The following is a 15753-nucleotide window of genomic DNA, read 5'->3' as shown; positions in this document are numbered from 1 at the left end:
ATAGGCAATGTTTTGTGTACAAAGCATACAGTGATAAGAAACATCTTCTGTTATGATGTTACTCTGGTAATGGGAAACATCACCTACTTTCAGTCTTCTTAAATACTTCTAATACTTTATCTGGGAGTTCGTTTATCCTCACCTTCTCAACCTCCTGGACTTCTGCAGCCTCTGGGCTGCCTTTCCAGCATGTGCAGTGAGAGAAATCAGCCCTGATGCTGAAGTGTCAAAAGATCACACAGTGGGAAATTCTGCTGTCTAGGATACCGTGAACAAGCTCGGAAGTGTGTGGCTACACTGAACAACTGGTATAATGGCTGGTGTGAAAATGCTTCAGTGCAGCGTAATTAAACTGCTGCATTTAGTGCAAAGGAACCAGGTTGTCTCTTTGCCCCGTGCTCTCTTTCACTGTCTGTATCCACTGGCAGTAAAAGGCAAGAATAACAAATTTGTATTTTTCTCCTCAAAACTGTATTCACAGTACTGGGTGACAAAACCCAACCACTCTACTTTGCTGCACAGCAGCAATACAATATTGGTCCTAGTATCAGCTGGCAGGGTACATCACAGCTTCCTCTTCTTGCTTCGGCTTCTTCTTCAGAGCACCTGAAAACAATTAGGAAGCCATTTCTGCCCATTTTTTTCTGGTTACCCTCCTCCCCCCTCTTTGTTCAGAGGATTGACCTCGAATTTATCCTTAGCAGAGAGGCGACCTGAACTGCATGCTTATGTCTGGCCATGGCTCTTCAAGAGTCACTGCTGGAAAGCCTCCCAGGCACGAAAAGAGATTTCTGTTTCCACAGCTGATTCTGCAGCACCTTGTCCATATAAAACCTGCCCCAAGAAATGAGTAGGACCCACATTGAGAAGAGCAGTTGCTGGAGGCTCATGGTGCCCATGTGGGCATCCTGCTGTCTGGGAACAGTAGGTGCCCTGGAAGCTCTCCTGCCCTTCACCAAGTGAGCTCTCAAACACCAGGCCGTATCTTGAGCTCTCTGGTGAACCTTGATTGAGGCAATTTGGCAGGCACTGGGGGAGACATGTAATTCTTTCTTTATTCCCCACTCTGACTTAGTGCTGTAACCCAGCAAAGACCTGTCTGTCAGAGCTGGGACCAGCCCTCAGCCCTCACAGGGGCACTAAATAAAACACCCGGAGGGATTTGATTTGCAAATGAATGGGCACATAAGTGACAACAGAAGTGAGCTGGAGCTGAGGAGTGCAGGTATAATGACTGTAATTAACTCAAGCAGCAGGGGCACAGCCAGTGTTGGGAGCATTGCTGGGGGTTGATGTGGGCAAGAGATGGGAGAGGAAGGATGGCCAGACACAGAGATAGTCCTCTGCCCCACAGGTCCCCACTCCCCACCTGAGTTTGTTGATAACAAAAGCGTAGTTGTGTCTTGTCCCAGCCACTTGGACAGGCTGCAGGGACCCACATCTCTCCAGATGACATGCAGCAGGAGTTACTTTATTCCCTGTTTGGCCAGCTCCTAAGGAGGTGCCTTGAGCCCTCCTTTCCTGTAACTCCGTAGGAGGTGGGGGCACTCAATGTGCAGAAGCACTAGTCCCTTGCCAGACAGACAGAGCCAGAGTGCAGGGAGGCAAAACCCTTCAGCTGCAGGTGAGCCCTTGCATGAAGAGCTGGGACAACTGGGGCCAGCTGACAGCTTCTCTCAGAAGCTCTTTAGCATTAAAATATGTTACTTGTTGACTTTCCTAGGTGCCTGTCTGTAAATTTATGGTTGATCTCAGAAATAGCCTTAATGATCCTCATCGCTGGCTGACCTTCTCAATTTGGTGAGTCGCCATGGGTCCATATGGAGACACATCTATGGCGTGGGAGGGAGTGTTTCATGCACTCCTGATCATAACACCTGAAAAGTTTTATGATCACTTAAGATGGAAGCAATGTGTCTTTGTGTGCCCTAATTCTGCTAGTTACAGTCCTGTGGTCACCCTTCTCCTCTTGGTAGTGTACGCTTCCATAACCTATGGTGTTCCCAGCACATGCTCCCTTCCCACTTCCATGAGCACACTCTGCCCTCCAGAAGAACAGTGTGACATCTGCCTGCACAATAGATCCTGCAACAGCTCTAGTTCTTGGCAGAAGGACTTCTCATAAAGAGATGGGGGCTGATTTCAAATACAGGTGTTGCAAACAATGGTTACCACTGGTTCTATGCTTGGAGTCTGAGACTGACACTGGTTTTTAGGGTTTTATAACCTTTCTAGATATGACGTTAACTTTTTTGAGTGCATTAGATTTAGCATATGAGAAATTTCCACAGGAAAACATAAACAAAATAACCCCCCAAAACTCTGTTTTTGGAACTGTGCAGACCAGTGGGCCTGGGATGTAAACAGTTTTTCTGGCCAGGACTATGGAGCGAGGAAGGCATGTGCAGGGAACTGCAGGGCTCTCAGACTCTGTAGTCACCCTTAGGAACATTTACACAGGCTTGTTAGAAGAGGACTGTGGTTTTATTGCTGAAAAATTAATGTCCCAGGCTCTGTTCCACATAGGGTTGAGAGCACCTAAATGTGTGTCTGACATATTTAGAAAATAGATTTGCTGAACTTGTGGGAATGGTGCATGTGTTTTGCTGTACTGTAAGAACTTCCAAACTCTCCCTTTTCATTGTGGAAAATATCTGATATGAGGGAGGGGGAATGCAGAGCTCTGTGAACAGCTTCTGTTTAAACTTGCTACTGCTGATCAAAAAAGTTATAGGAAATAGGATTGGAAGAGGCTTTGAGAGATCATCTAGTCTGTCTCCTTGCCCCAGGCATGTCAAGCTGCACCTCCTTTGCCCTTGACAATATTTTGACTGAACTCTGGGCAATCTATTCCAGTGATTCCCTATTCTTAACAGAGTAACCCAAATCTTCCATGCTGAAGTTGAATTTATTGCCTCTTATTCACCATGGGCATGGAAAAGTGATTACTTTTTTCCTTGTAGCAGCTGTTCAGATATTTGAAAACTGTTATGGTGTGCTCCCTCAGTGATCTTTTCTTTATCTAGACATCCTCTGTCTGTTCTGTCTGCTCTTGTTTGCTGTGGATCCTAAATCTTTGCCCATTTCCCTTCTTATCCCCTGGGCTCTCTACAATTGGCCTCTGTCTCAAAGTGGGACACCCAACACTGGACATAATCCTTCAGGGAAAAACCTACATCACAGGTCTGTCAGACTGACATTAGAGCACCCAATATGATACTCATTTGTCCTGTGGTGGTGAGACATGTTTTTTACTGCTTTTCAGATTGTGAAGTGCAGTAACTTCCAGACTCGTTTTTGTAGAATTGCTACCTAGACAGCTGTTCCTTTTCCTGTATTTATGAAGTTGATTATTCCTGCTTAAGTCTAATTACATGAATATGTTCTGGTTGAATTTCATCTTGTGTTCTCAGATCATTTGTCCAATTTGCTGTGATTGTCTTGTATTCTTTTTCTGTCCCCTAGTGTACTCAGTCCCTCCCAGCTTGATGTCATCTGCAGATTTAATAAGTATACTCTTTATTCCATTATCCAAGTCATTAATGGAAACGCTGACTAGTGCTGGACCCTCGAATGAACACCTGTAGGATCCACTCAACACATCTTTCAACTGGCAATGAAATAATGATAACTATTTTAAAGAAATGTTTTTCTCACCAAATGTTATTATCCCACAGTCAGTTCATGGAGACAATCGTTTCTTGAATATCATGAGTCACATGTCAAAATGTCAAAAGCTTCACTAGAGTCGAGACATTGCACCCACTGCCTCCCAAGCCCTATTGCTCTGTTGGAAAGGGAGACTAGATCACTGTGACTAGAGCTGCTCTTGCAAATCCATAATTGTTGTTATGCTGCTCTTTAAGAATAATTTCTACCTTAGGTTCAGGGCTCTCCTGTTAAAAGGCTATGGCTCAGCACTTTAAACCAATAGCTTTCAGCAGCTTCATGTGTAGTCATAACATCTGCTTCACGCTTGGAGGTAGTTACTTGCTACTAGTATTATTTATACTGAAGGGAAGATGGAGTCTCAGGAAACCCTGATGATCAATCATACACAAAGAAGGTTGAAACTCAGAACCAATACAAGGAAACTTGTCCTTAGATCCTGGTCCAAAGCATAACTCGAGTAAGCCAGGTTGCATGCCTTAATGCATGTGGGCAGCACAATTCTGCAGCAGCATCAGCAGCTTTCCTCAGAGATGCAGGCACCAAACATGGCTGCTTGTGACAACTAAACCCCCTCAGGCTGAAGAGGCTCACAGCTCAGGCCTTCAGCTGCTCTGGGCACCAGGCTGCCCAACAGACACCATGCAGGGGCAGTGCTTAAAAGAAGCAGAGTAAGCATAGTCCCACATTCCCTAGAGAAATAACTTGCATCTTAATCCAGGAATGAGGATAGGTTGTGCATACCAGTTGCTCAGAGGTGTCCTGGGGTGAGATTTTGGGCAGACACATCCCCTCTCCTTGTGCACGTCCTGCTGCTGTCTTTGGTGGCCTGTGGCCCTGTTCACTCTGCCTTGCCCAAGGGGAATGAGGGCACCATCTCTCTGCCTCAGGTGAGGAGTGGTACTGATCTCCAGGCTGCTGGCTCTCTGGGCTGAGCTTGGCCCGGCTGGGTGTGCTGCCAAGCACCTTGGCTACGTGCTGACCCACTGGCAGCCGACTGTGCTGTGTTCTGCAAACGGGCATTTACATGATGTATGTTCAGCAAACAACTGTCAGGGAATATCAAACTGCACTTGTCTGCCTATCTTGTTGCTTGGATAATTGGATGATAAAAAGCAGAGTACCGATTCCCCCCCACCACCAATAAGTGCATTTAGGTATTTTAAGCAGCAAATGTGCCAAAATGCAGAAGCTGCTAAATATAGAAAGTCTCAGCCCTTTTTTTCCTTTTCTTCTTTTTTTTTTCTTTTCTTGAGATCTTATTGACAAGAACTCTCCCTCATGTACTTTGAAAAGAAATGAAGCAATCAACAGCAATACATACTTTTTTCCAGTGTGGGGAAAATTTTTTGTTTTGACCCATTAGTTCCCAGCTGTGTTCCAACATCACACTGAATGGTGTTAGCGTGACTAAAGGGACTCTTTCTAAAATTCTGAAGTTAAGGTTTCTAGTTTCTCAGCTCTGCCAAGAAAAGATTCACCTGTCACCGCACCATGTTGTGAATGGGTGAGAGCTGGATGAAAAATTCAGGAGCAAGGGAAGAAAAAAATGAAAATCACAACAACTAACATGTAGAATGCTCTCTTAGTCATCCTGGGGTTTGTCTCCTTTCTGCCTGTCCCTTGTCTATTTTCATATTTAAAGCCCTGATGCTGAAGTCAAGCCTCCGTGTATAGGTGTAGGATCAAGGGACACAGATTGGAGCTTTTCAGGGCAATTATCCCCTAAGTAGATGTTTGAAAAATTCATAGCACAGTTTTAGAAAAAAATAAAAAAATAAGGGCTGATGCAAATTTGTAATAAAATGCTGTGACTCATCAAAATGTCAACAGATTACATTAAAATTTGCTTCTTAAAGTGACTTTAAGACCAGTAAATATCCTGTATGTTGTGGATGCTACTGAAGCATCTAAGAGTACCAGCAGAATTGAGATGTATGTTTGCTGGTATAATAGATCAGGTGACCATGGTGGATCTAGTTTTCTTGTGTCTTATACTATTAGAAATTGAGAGTACTTGTGAAGTAGAAAACAGGTGTTCTGCTATAAAAAGGACAGCATCTGGCCATGGATACCAAAGACCTGCTTCCACATGACTTACACTTTTTTTTCTCAGATGTTTCTGATGTTGGCATGTTGTTTACTTTAGCCAGAGCCCTTAAGGCAAGGCTGGGGAATGGTATTTGAAAAGCATTACGGTTGCTCTTTTTGGAGCTACCTGAACTTAGAAGGAATGTCTAGAGGTGCTTAAGCAGAACAGGCTTTCCCAGCTTGCTAGGGAAGTGGGAGCTGGATCAAGCCTTGTTTCCCTTTTGTCCTGAAAACCTCTTCCCACATGACCATAGGCCTACCTGCAGAAATGAGAAGATTAACTGGGAAAAGTGGAAAGTAGTAGAGCCTTTTCTTCCCTTTCTGGTGTGCAGTACCCTGGCCACATGTGAACTTTTAGGTCACACCTCTGCCAGACCTGCAGCAGTTTCTTGGTGCAATCCAAGTCAGTTCAGTAAAGGCCCTGCTGCCTGGGAAGCTCTGCATAGATCTCTGTAGAGATCCTCCCTTGGACGCAGCCATCCTCTGGCAGTGTGTGTGTGGGCTCAGAGGTTGCAGTGCAGGGAGAGTTTTTTCAAAGGTGATGATTACTGAGCACTCGGGTTTACACTTGTTCTCAGTGGGTTCAGCTTGCTGCCATCTCTGATGTGCACCTCAGAGGAGGGGACATCTCTAGGGCATCGCTCAAACAAAATTAGAAGTTGAGCAGGTATTAGCATGGAGCAGAACCTGGGGGTCCAGCTTACTCAAAGTATCGTGGTTTTGCACAATTGCTGGCTGAAAAACTATTTTTTATAGAGTTGGAATGTGAAATTTGTTGTGACACATTCATCAAAGTGCTCTCCTATATAGGTTCTCTGCTAGTGATAATACAGCTGAATTCACACTTCACATGTCCCTTCATAGAAACTTGGTTTCTCTCCTACTATTGGTTTACTTGTTTTCATGAAACTTGTAAAAATATAATAACAGATAGAGATGTAGCTGTGTCAAAGATTTAGCTGAAATTTGTCCACAAATTAAAAACCTCTGGGGAGGTGGGGGAGGCAGGAGGAATGGCAGGCTGCTGCAGTTGCACACAGCATGTATACGTGAGCCAGACTTCCCCACAAGCAGGCCTTGCAAAGCCTTAGTGCATTTAGCAGAAAGTCCCAAGCAGGCTCTTCCTCACTCTTGCTGTTAGTACCCAGAGGGTGCATACAGCTTGTCTGCTTGGAAGACCTTGGGCATGGAGTCTTCTTCCTTTCATGCAACTCTTGCAGGGACTCCTGTCTTGACATAACTCCTTGGCTTCCATGCACCCCTTTCCCTAACCAGTCCTCTTGCCTTCCCTGTATTGCTTTCTTCTCTCCTTCCAACAGCCCCTTGTTCTTCTTTCCCTCTCTGGCCCCTCCTGCCACTCCCCCCCCTTGGCCCCCCCAGAAAAGCTGTCTTGGGGAGCAGCAGAGAGGGTTAAGCCTGCAAGGTCTCACAGCTGTAGAAGTGTTGGTGGCCTCATGCATGGTAAAATGCCTTTTTGGCATGCAGAACTGTGAGCAACCACCCTCTCCCCCTTCCCCTCCTCAGGCTCTGTGCCAGCGGGCAAGCATTTGTGAAGTGAAATTACAGAGCTCTCTGGGTAATGATCTGCTCATTTGTTCTGTACAGCAGGTGGCTGGAGGCTGAATCCACACCACTCCCTCTCAGCTCTATTCCCATGCACATCAGGAAGATGGCTATTCCTCCCTTACAGCTGCTTCCACAGGAGAGAGGCCAGGGGAGTCACCCTCCCAGCAGAAAGATGCCGTGGGGGTGAATCTCTTTCTGCAAACTGGCGCAGTGGGCTCCAACCAGAAAGGCCAGATTCACATGCCAGCCACGTGCATGGGTAGAGAGGAGATGGCATCTTCACTCTGACTCACATAACATGGCTGTGTAAGAGAGCAGTACCACTTCTCAACCTGCCTATTCTTCTCTTGGTGTCAGGGTCAGGGAAGGGGAATTGGGATGCATCGGGCATGTCCCTTCTAAAACCTCTGTCAGTTAGATCCTGTGAGTCATAGACTGGCTGCAGGGACCCACCAAACTGCAAGCATTACTGAGGAGCAATTTGGAGACTGCTTCATCTTTCTTGCAAAGCTTCAGAATAGCCAACAGTGCTCACTTCTAATCCTAACTGCTTAGTGTTGCATTAAGCCAGGTTGGATAAGGCCTTGAGCAACCTCGTCTAGTGGGAGGTGTCCTGGCCTGTGGCGGGGGGTTGGAACTAGATTATCTTTAATGACCATTCCAACTTCTTAACATTCTATGCTTTATTTCTATTTCTCTTCTGCCATTTGCTTACCCAAAGAAAGGCTAAGCAGGTGTGTATGAAGCCTGCAAGGCCACCAGTGAACAGATTAATCCTAGCTGTGATACGTCCCTGTGATTTTCCCCTCTTCCCTTCCCTCCATACTGCTGCTGAAGGCTTCCTATACCATTGCCATCCTGCTTTCCCCTCCTGCCCTGCCAAATCCTTCTTGGAGCAGTCAGCCTGTAGGATTCCCTTTCATTGTGTTGGGAAGCACAGTCATTTTACACCAACAGGAGGGAAGGGTGCCAGGCCCCAGGCAAAGAGGAGCAGTAGACCCCTAAGCATGTCACATCTACTTTCTTTTGGCTGCTGGGGAATAAACTCTGAGAATTAGGAAGATGAAACTGTTTATCTTTTACACTGTTAGAAAGAATGGGTGCTGTATTCTGTTCTGGATAAGAACTCAACCTCAATCTCTACCCATTTTTTCCTCTGAGACTCTTAGCACTCTCTCCTCTCAGAAGGAATCCTGATAGGAGTTCCTTATCCACATTTATCTTGCAAAATAAATATTTAATAAACAAAGACAAATACTGTTAAAGGGCATTCTGAGACATTAGCTTATTCCCCTAAGCAACAGAACAAACAAAGCAACTTCATTAGCAGTAATATAACGTAATGCCCGACTGTCTCCCTTTGGGTGGAGGAGCTGAGCTTGCTCAGGTAAGCCAGGATCTCTGGGGGCTGGAGTGGACCAAATTGCACTCACAAGGATGGAGGCTCTTCCATGACACAAAAGTGAAGCTCTCCTTCACGGGGACTTCAACCTGGTCCCTGCAGAAAGCCTGTGCAGCCACAGAAGCAACACACAAAGCTGGGAGAGTCCCAGATTCCTAGCCCTGTCACAACTCCTGAAGGAAGTCAGAGCATCTGGAGGAAAAGATGTAAATGCTGCCATCCCGGTGTGGTTGCCTCTGGGGCTCCATGTTATTTCTTACGCTTTTTGGCTTCTGCATGAAAACAAAATCCAGTGAGCAATAACTTCACAATAGCAGAGAGAGGAAGACAGGGTGAAATGGGGGATAGCAGAAATGTGGGTTGAAATGAAAGAGGAAGGGAAAAAAAGATCATATGGAGGGGATGAGTCTATGAGACAGAAATCTGAGTTATGACATCTTCATAGTATCCATCCAGAAGTTTAGTTCTTCTTAATGCAGCATGGGTCCTGTAAGAAATCATGTATGATAAAGCACATCTTTATATATAAAGATTGGTGCATGAAGTACTTTAAAATTTGCTATAATCTGACAAAATGTTACATCTATTGCAATATTTTGCTGGTCTCCTGTATCTTCTCCCTGGTGATTTTAAAGCACAGTGCAAGCTTTCCATTCATTAAGTTTCCCAGCATCTTTGTAGGTCAGACTTACCTCTCGATTACAGAGAGCAAAATTTAAACTAAGAGTTCAAATTGCTAAACTGAGAAAATGACCCAGCATCCCAAGCCCCAGCAATGATGGTTAATTTAAAACCTGTCCATCAAGGCAGTCACCTGTACAGCTACACAGGAGGGGCAGTGACTTGTGAGAAGGAAGACCTGAGGAAGAGGAGGCTCTCCTACCTTGTATTTGTGCAGGCACTTCATGGGAGAGCCTCATTCACTGGTGTGGGGTTGACTCCAGCACAGATCCAGCCACGTGAGCAGTCCCCAGAGGGAGTTGTTAAGTGTTTAGGACAGAGCCACTTTAGGCTTTGAAGTCCGTGGCTGTGCTCAGGGCAGGTCCCTCATCACCAGGGCTGCCCAAACTAGCTCTGGCTCCTCTAGCCCTTCTCCAGTCCATTTGTTCCTGTCATCTCTACATCGCTCAGCCCAGAAATGCTGCTGCCAGGGATCTGGGCGCCTACATGTGCTGCCTTGTCGGTGGCAGCCTTGGCCAGTGCTCATTTTGCTCTTAGCATTATCACCCTGTGGAGAAAATATTGCAGCACTGGTGTAGAGAGGTCTGTCTCCCTCAACATGTGATGTACCTCCAGCAGATGAAAATTTGGTACTTTCAACACAAGAAAAGACAAAGCTGGGGATGGGAAATTCAGTCCTTTTAGACCTTTCCCCTATCTCTATTTCTTTTTTGAGAGCAGTGGCTTCTCTGCCTCTCTTTGCTGCTGGACAGCCCTGTCACAGCCTGTTAAGTCAGCAGCATCTCGCAGCACTGCCCTGGCACTCCCCATGCTCCCTCCTGCCAGCAGATTGTGTGCGTGGAAAAGGACTGAGGGTACTCATGCCTGTCCCAGGAGACTATTCCTGACTAGCTCGGCCAGGCTGGGCCAACAGCGGTGGTTTGGTGGTGACCCCTGTGGGCATTGAGTGGGTTGTTTGCAGTCCTGTTCCTGGGACACTTTATCTCAGAGATTGCCACCTACAGCCTCACTCATCCCTTGCCTGAACTGCTTCCGTTGTTACTAGGCTATCAGTAGAGAGCAGCAAAGTCGGGCTTGCTGCAATGTTGCTCCTGTGGTCTGAGATCAGGCAGGCTTCCTCCTCCCAGGCAGGTCCTACTGCTAACTCGGGGTTTGGATCATTTCTGTGCCCAAAGAGAGAAGACAGGATCAGATTTAGATCTCAGATGCAGCTGCACTGAGCCAGAAACATTGGTCTTTGGTAAACCAGAGCTGGCGCAGGCCCTAGGGCTATCAAAGCAATACAATTTTATCAATATCAAATTCTCCTGAAAACTAAAGATGTTCCCACCCTCTGGGAGGATCCACTGTAGAGCCAAGTCAGTCTGGCTTGGAAACATATACATTTCCAATGTACTCGGTTTGGATCCCGGTCCTCTCCTCCTGCTACTCCTGCTGCTCTGCAGCACACTCTCCCAAAAGTGATTCTTCTCAATGCCCTGCACATGTGCCACTGAATAAGGAACAGGAGATGCTGCCAGAGTTCACAGTGAGTGCCACAGGGATCTAAAATAAATACTGCCATGTAATAGATTTTTATCCACTGCCTTGCCGTAATCCCCATCTGAATCCCTTCCAAATTGCGGTCAGGCAGCTGTTTGTACAAGTCAAACATTGATTCAGCTGCTCTCGAGAGGGATTCAGGAGGCACAGGCTGGAGGGAGCACTAGGCAGGGAGCTGGAACAATGGGATTTATTTGTTATGTGATGAAGGGTTAAACTCTTCCCACAGCACCCAGCACCAGAGTATCTCCTCTTTCTGCACACAAGGAGGAGATATCCACAGAAAGGATAATTGCTGGAGCAGTGAGCATGGCACTTCAAGGAGCTCTCCTGTCCCTGCTCAGCAGGTCTTTGGAGGGCAGGATGGCAGCTGCCCATGGCTGGCTTGTAGGGGCTGCAGGCTGGGAAACCTCCTTGCAGTGCTACGTAATCACCTGCTCCTCTGGGGTCAGAGTAAATCGTGGTTTTCTCAGCATCCCAGTTAGTGTGTGTGGGCCTTTGCTTCCTGGGTTGTACCTGAAGCTTCAAATAGTCCCTGTTGAAACCAGGCCATGGTGCCCAGCACATGGGGCCTTTCATAGGTTTCCTTAGCCCATCTTGGAGCACCTTTGTGAAGTGAGAGATCCCAGAAGAAGTTCTGGAGTTCTGGGCAGTGGCTACCAGCACCGCTCTGTGCTCACACTGTTTGACTTTCTTAATGTATGCAATGTTTTTTCTCAGGGACAGACCTTTCAACTCCTTGCTGTTTTATTTCTACTTCATTTCATGCCCCCTCAATGGGCTTCAGCATTGTGCTTTTCTCTTTGCCCATCATTTCCCTGTCATTGGTGGGGTCAAAGCACAGGGCTGTCACAGACATTGGAGGACTGCACCCCATGGAAAAGTGGCCTATATTGCAGCAGTTTGTGAAGAACTGTTACCTGTGGGATGGACTCACACTGGAGAAGTTCATGAGGGACTGTCTCCCTGGGAGGGACCCCACGGGAGCAGGGGAAAGACTCCTCTCTCTGAGCAGTGGCAGAAACAACAACTGACCCTCATTCCCCATCTCCCTGTGCCGCTGGGGGAGAGGAGGTAGAACTTGGGAAGGAGGGAGAGGTGGGGGAAGGTGTTTTTAAGATTTATTTTACTTCTCACTATCCTACTCTGATTCTGTTAGTAATAAATTTAATTAATATCCCCACTTTGAGTCTGTTTTGCCCATGACAGTAATCGGTGAGTGATCTCTCCTTGTCCTTATCTCAACTCATGAACCCTACATTATATTTTCTCTCCCCTGTCCAGTTGCAGAGGGGAGTGAGAGAGTGGCTTTGGTGGGTACCTGGTGTCCAGTCAGGGTCAACCCACTACACAGAGATAAGCAGGAGGAAAGGATACAAAGAAATTTCCCTGGCAGTTAATCACCAAGAGACGAATCAGGCAGGTTCAGTCTAACCAAAACAAATCTGAGCAAAATCTCAAGTTTAGCCTAGAAGGAGCATCGAGCTTTCAAAGAAATGACTTAAGAGTTTCTGTGTGGGGTATTTAGGCTCATTTCCACAACTGCAGAAAACAAGTGGGATTATGGTGCCAGCCAGAGTGGCTGCAGCTTAGGGGCTGGGGCAACCATGTACTGTAAGGGAGAAAGGGGATTGCTGGCAGTGTTTGGCTTCTACTTGACTTGGAACTTTGCAGTTCAAGTAAAAATTCACTGAGAGAGAGGAAACAATTTAATCATCTGATTCACAGAGAATTCTGCTGCAACCACACTGGCCACAGACTCAGGTCATCTCAGGTTGGGGAGGGGGAGGAATGGGGCTGCCCACTCTCCAGGAGAGTGAGAGCAAGAGGCTTAAGGCTCCTCAGTGCTAGAGAAAGTAACGGAGTGCCCTGGAGCTCACAGCCCTGCTTGAAAATGATGGAGGCTGACAGATCTGGGATTAATCTAAAGGTTTCAGCTCTCTGAGCACCGAGTGGAAATTCGCCTGAAAACCACAGCGCAGGAGCTCAACATGACGAAAGCACTAACTGGAACGGGGGAGGCGGAGGCAAGTGTGGGTCAGATAGCTTGGCCCGCCTGATTATGTACAAAGGATAGAACCCTTGTCTCTTGCTCTCTCAGCCATGTGTCTGGGTAGAGAGGGAAAGTATTTAGTGCTAATAAGAGCATTAAAAAATAGGCCACGTTTATTTTGTACGTTATGCAGGCTCTGCTGTGGGTGCAACTTTGCATTGCTAATGAGATGGAAAGGCAAAGCCATACTCTCAGTGCTCAGCACTCGTGATTGTACCTGCTCATGCTTGTGGAGGACCTGGGTCAGGTAGCCTGCACAAATACTGCAAGCTGTGGTTTTGCCCATGCAGGTATTTGTAGGTGCTAGACTGCTTGTGTGGGATGGGAAGGGAGAGTGGGAGGCTGACTAAGAGCTGGAGCCAAGGTGTGCTCTCCTAATGCAAACTTGGACTTCTCTTGTTCAGCTTATCTAGAAGCAGAAGGGAAAGGCAACCTCCTGCTCTGTCTGTAGCTTTCCTGTGAGACAAGGATGCCGACCTAGTGCTCAGTCCAGAATGTGAAAGGCCAGGGCAATCCTTTTCATCTGACTCGGCATCTGCTAAAACTGCTGCTTTAGACCGTAAAGTAATGGGGACACAGCAGTCTTCTTCCTACTACATCCAGGTGCAGTTTGAAAGGAAGGATGCATATGTCCTCCCTTGCCCTCAACAGCCTTTAGCTGAGGCTGATGAAAGTCTTTTCTCAGTGCAAGAAAATCACAAATTCTTGTACATCCTGCACTATGTGAGTCTCCAAGTATTAGCACAGCTGTCATACTTAGCCATGTCTGCACGCTCATGCCTTCATATCCGATTCCAATACAACAATGCCATCACCTCTGTTGCTCACATCAAAGGACTGAATGCATCACAGTGCACAGTTTAACTCCTTTCAGTTAACTTGCTCTATAAAAACGTAACCCACAGTGAGTGGGTATGTGTAATATATACCTGTGTATGGTTCTGCTTAGTGCTGCAGATGGGGTTGCTGATCTGATTATTTTAAAGTCACTGAGCTACATCTTCTGCCACAGATATAAATTGGTACTGCACAGCAGTGTTGCTGGTTAATGCTAGGTGAGGATTTGGCCTATAATGTGAATCTATAATAGAAACTTGTTTGTGTTCCTGAAAAGTGGAGATATTTTGAGTGTGCAACCAAATTGGCATTCTTATCCAGGCTTCGACATGGTATAATTGTAATTTCAAGATTATAATTGTTATTAAATTATAATAATGTAGCAGTGGAAGGTTAATTTAAGTTGTTGTGTGCTTTTTATCTCTTTAAAATGATATTGTTGAACTAAAATCAGTGTGGTGATATGTCCCAGTGCACAAACTGGATATGTAGCAGAGATGAATGAACACAGGCATGGTTTCAAACAAACCAGCCAAATCTGAACACATGTCCTCTTCTAAGAGAGGAGTTTAGGAGAAATAATTTTCAGCTCCATGATCCACACACCCAGTCATTATCACAGACATTATCATGGTCTCTCCCTGCTTGTATTTTAAAAAAGCTCAAAGCCTGAATTGCAATACAGTCATTGCTAATTCAGAGTAAGTGGGCGACACTGCAGCTGGTGTCTGTTTGCCCATCTGATGTATGAATAGCAATCGATTTGGATTTTTTCTCTAAACATGATGTGATATTGAGTATGAGACCACTGCCAAAAATCCATGAAGAATTATGCTTGATTTGGCTGGAAGACTAATGCAGATTGGTCACCCTATTAATAGGTGAAGCATCCAGTCCCCTCCAACCTGGGCAGTTGTTTCTCCATGGACATCTTCCTCTGCATTTAGTCTCAGAAACTGGAACAACTTGTAGTAAGTAAAGGAAATAAGTGCTCCAGTTCTGAGCCCTGTACTAGATGAATTTCCTATAAATGTATACTAATACTCATCCTAGGCTTATTTTATTTCCTTCTTTTTTTTTTTTTCCATTAGATTTACCCTCCTATAACACCTTAACTCTTCTTCAGAGAGTCTGACAATACTTGGAGATGATTGCCTTTTTATTCTGCTATCATGTGATTATTATGTATAATCATAGAATCATAGAATATCCTGAGTTGGAAGGGACTCACAGGGACTGGGCACTGGAACAAGCTGCCCAGAGAAGTGGTCACAGCACCAAGCCTGACAGAGTTCAAGAAGTGTTTGGATGACACTCTCAGGCAGATGGTGTGATTCTTGGGGAGGGTCCTGTGCCAGGCCAGGAGTTGGACTCGATGATCCTTGTGAGTCCCTTCCAACTCAGTATATTCTGTGATCTTGTGATTCTATGAAAGTCCAGCTCCTGGCTCATTACAGGACAGCCCCAAGAGTCACATCATGTGTCTGAGAGCGTTGTCCAAATGCTTCTTGAACTCTGGCAGCCTTCCTGAGGAGCCTGTTCCAGTGCTCAGTCACCCACTGGGTGAAGAACTTTTCCTAATATTCAACCTAAACCTCCCCTGACACAACTTCAGGCCGTTCCCTTGGGTCGTCACTGGTCGCCACAGAGATCAGTGCCTGCCTCTCCACTTCCCCTCACAAGGAAGTTGTAGAGTGCAATGAGGTCTCCCCTCAGTCTCCTGTTCCCCAGGTTGAACAAACCAAGTGACCTCAGCTTCTCCTTGTATGGCTTCCCCTCTAGACCCTTCACCATCTTTGTAGCCCTGTTTTGGATGCTCTCTAATAGCTTTATATCCTTCTTATATTGTGGTGCCCAAAACTGCACACAGTACTTAAAGTGAGGCTGCACCAGCACAGAGTAGAGTGGTTAC

At 46.1% G+C, this 15753-nt stretch overlaps 1 long non-coding RNA gene across 1 annotated transcript; it reads left to right on the top strand.

Annotated features, from left to right (window-relative positions):
- The first annotated feature begins 514 nt into the window (after positions 1 to 514).
- LOC127479442 (uncharacterized) lies at positions 515 to 14238 on the top strand. The gene is made up of 2 exons (XR_007907564.1): positions 515 to 9524; positions 9559 to 14238. It is a non-coding gene; the product is annotated as an uncharacterized LOC127479442 (long non-coding RNA).
- Positions 14239 to 15753: the final 1515 nt, after the last annotated feature.

Source organism: Manacus candei, unplaced genomic scaffold, assembly GCF_025592945.1.
Source record: "Manacus candei isolate 608988 ecotype Guabito, Panama unplaced genomic scaffold, ASM2559294v1 h1tg000067l, whole genome shotgun sequence".
In the NCBI taxonomy this organism is placed as follows: domain Eukaryota; kingdom Metazoa; phylum Chordata; class Aves; order Passeriformes; family Pipridae; genus Manacus; species Manacus candei.
This window is presented reverse-complemented; position numbering and strand designations above follow the sequence as displayed.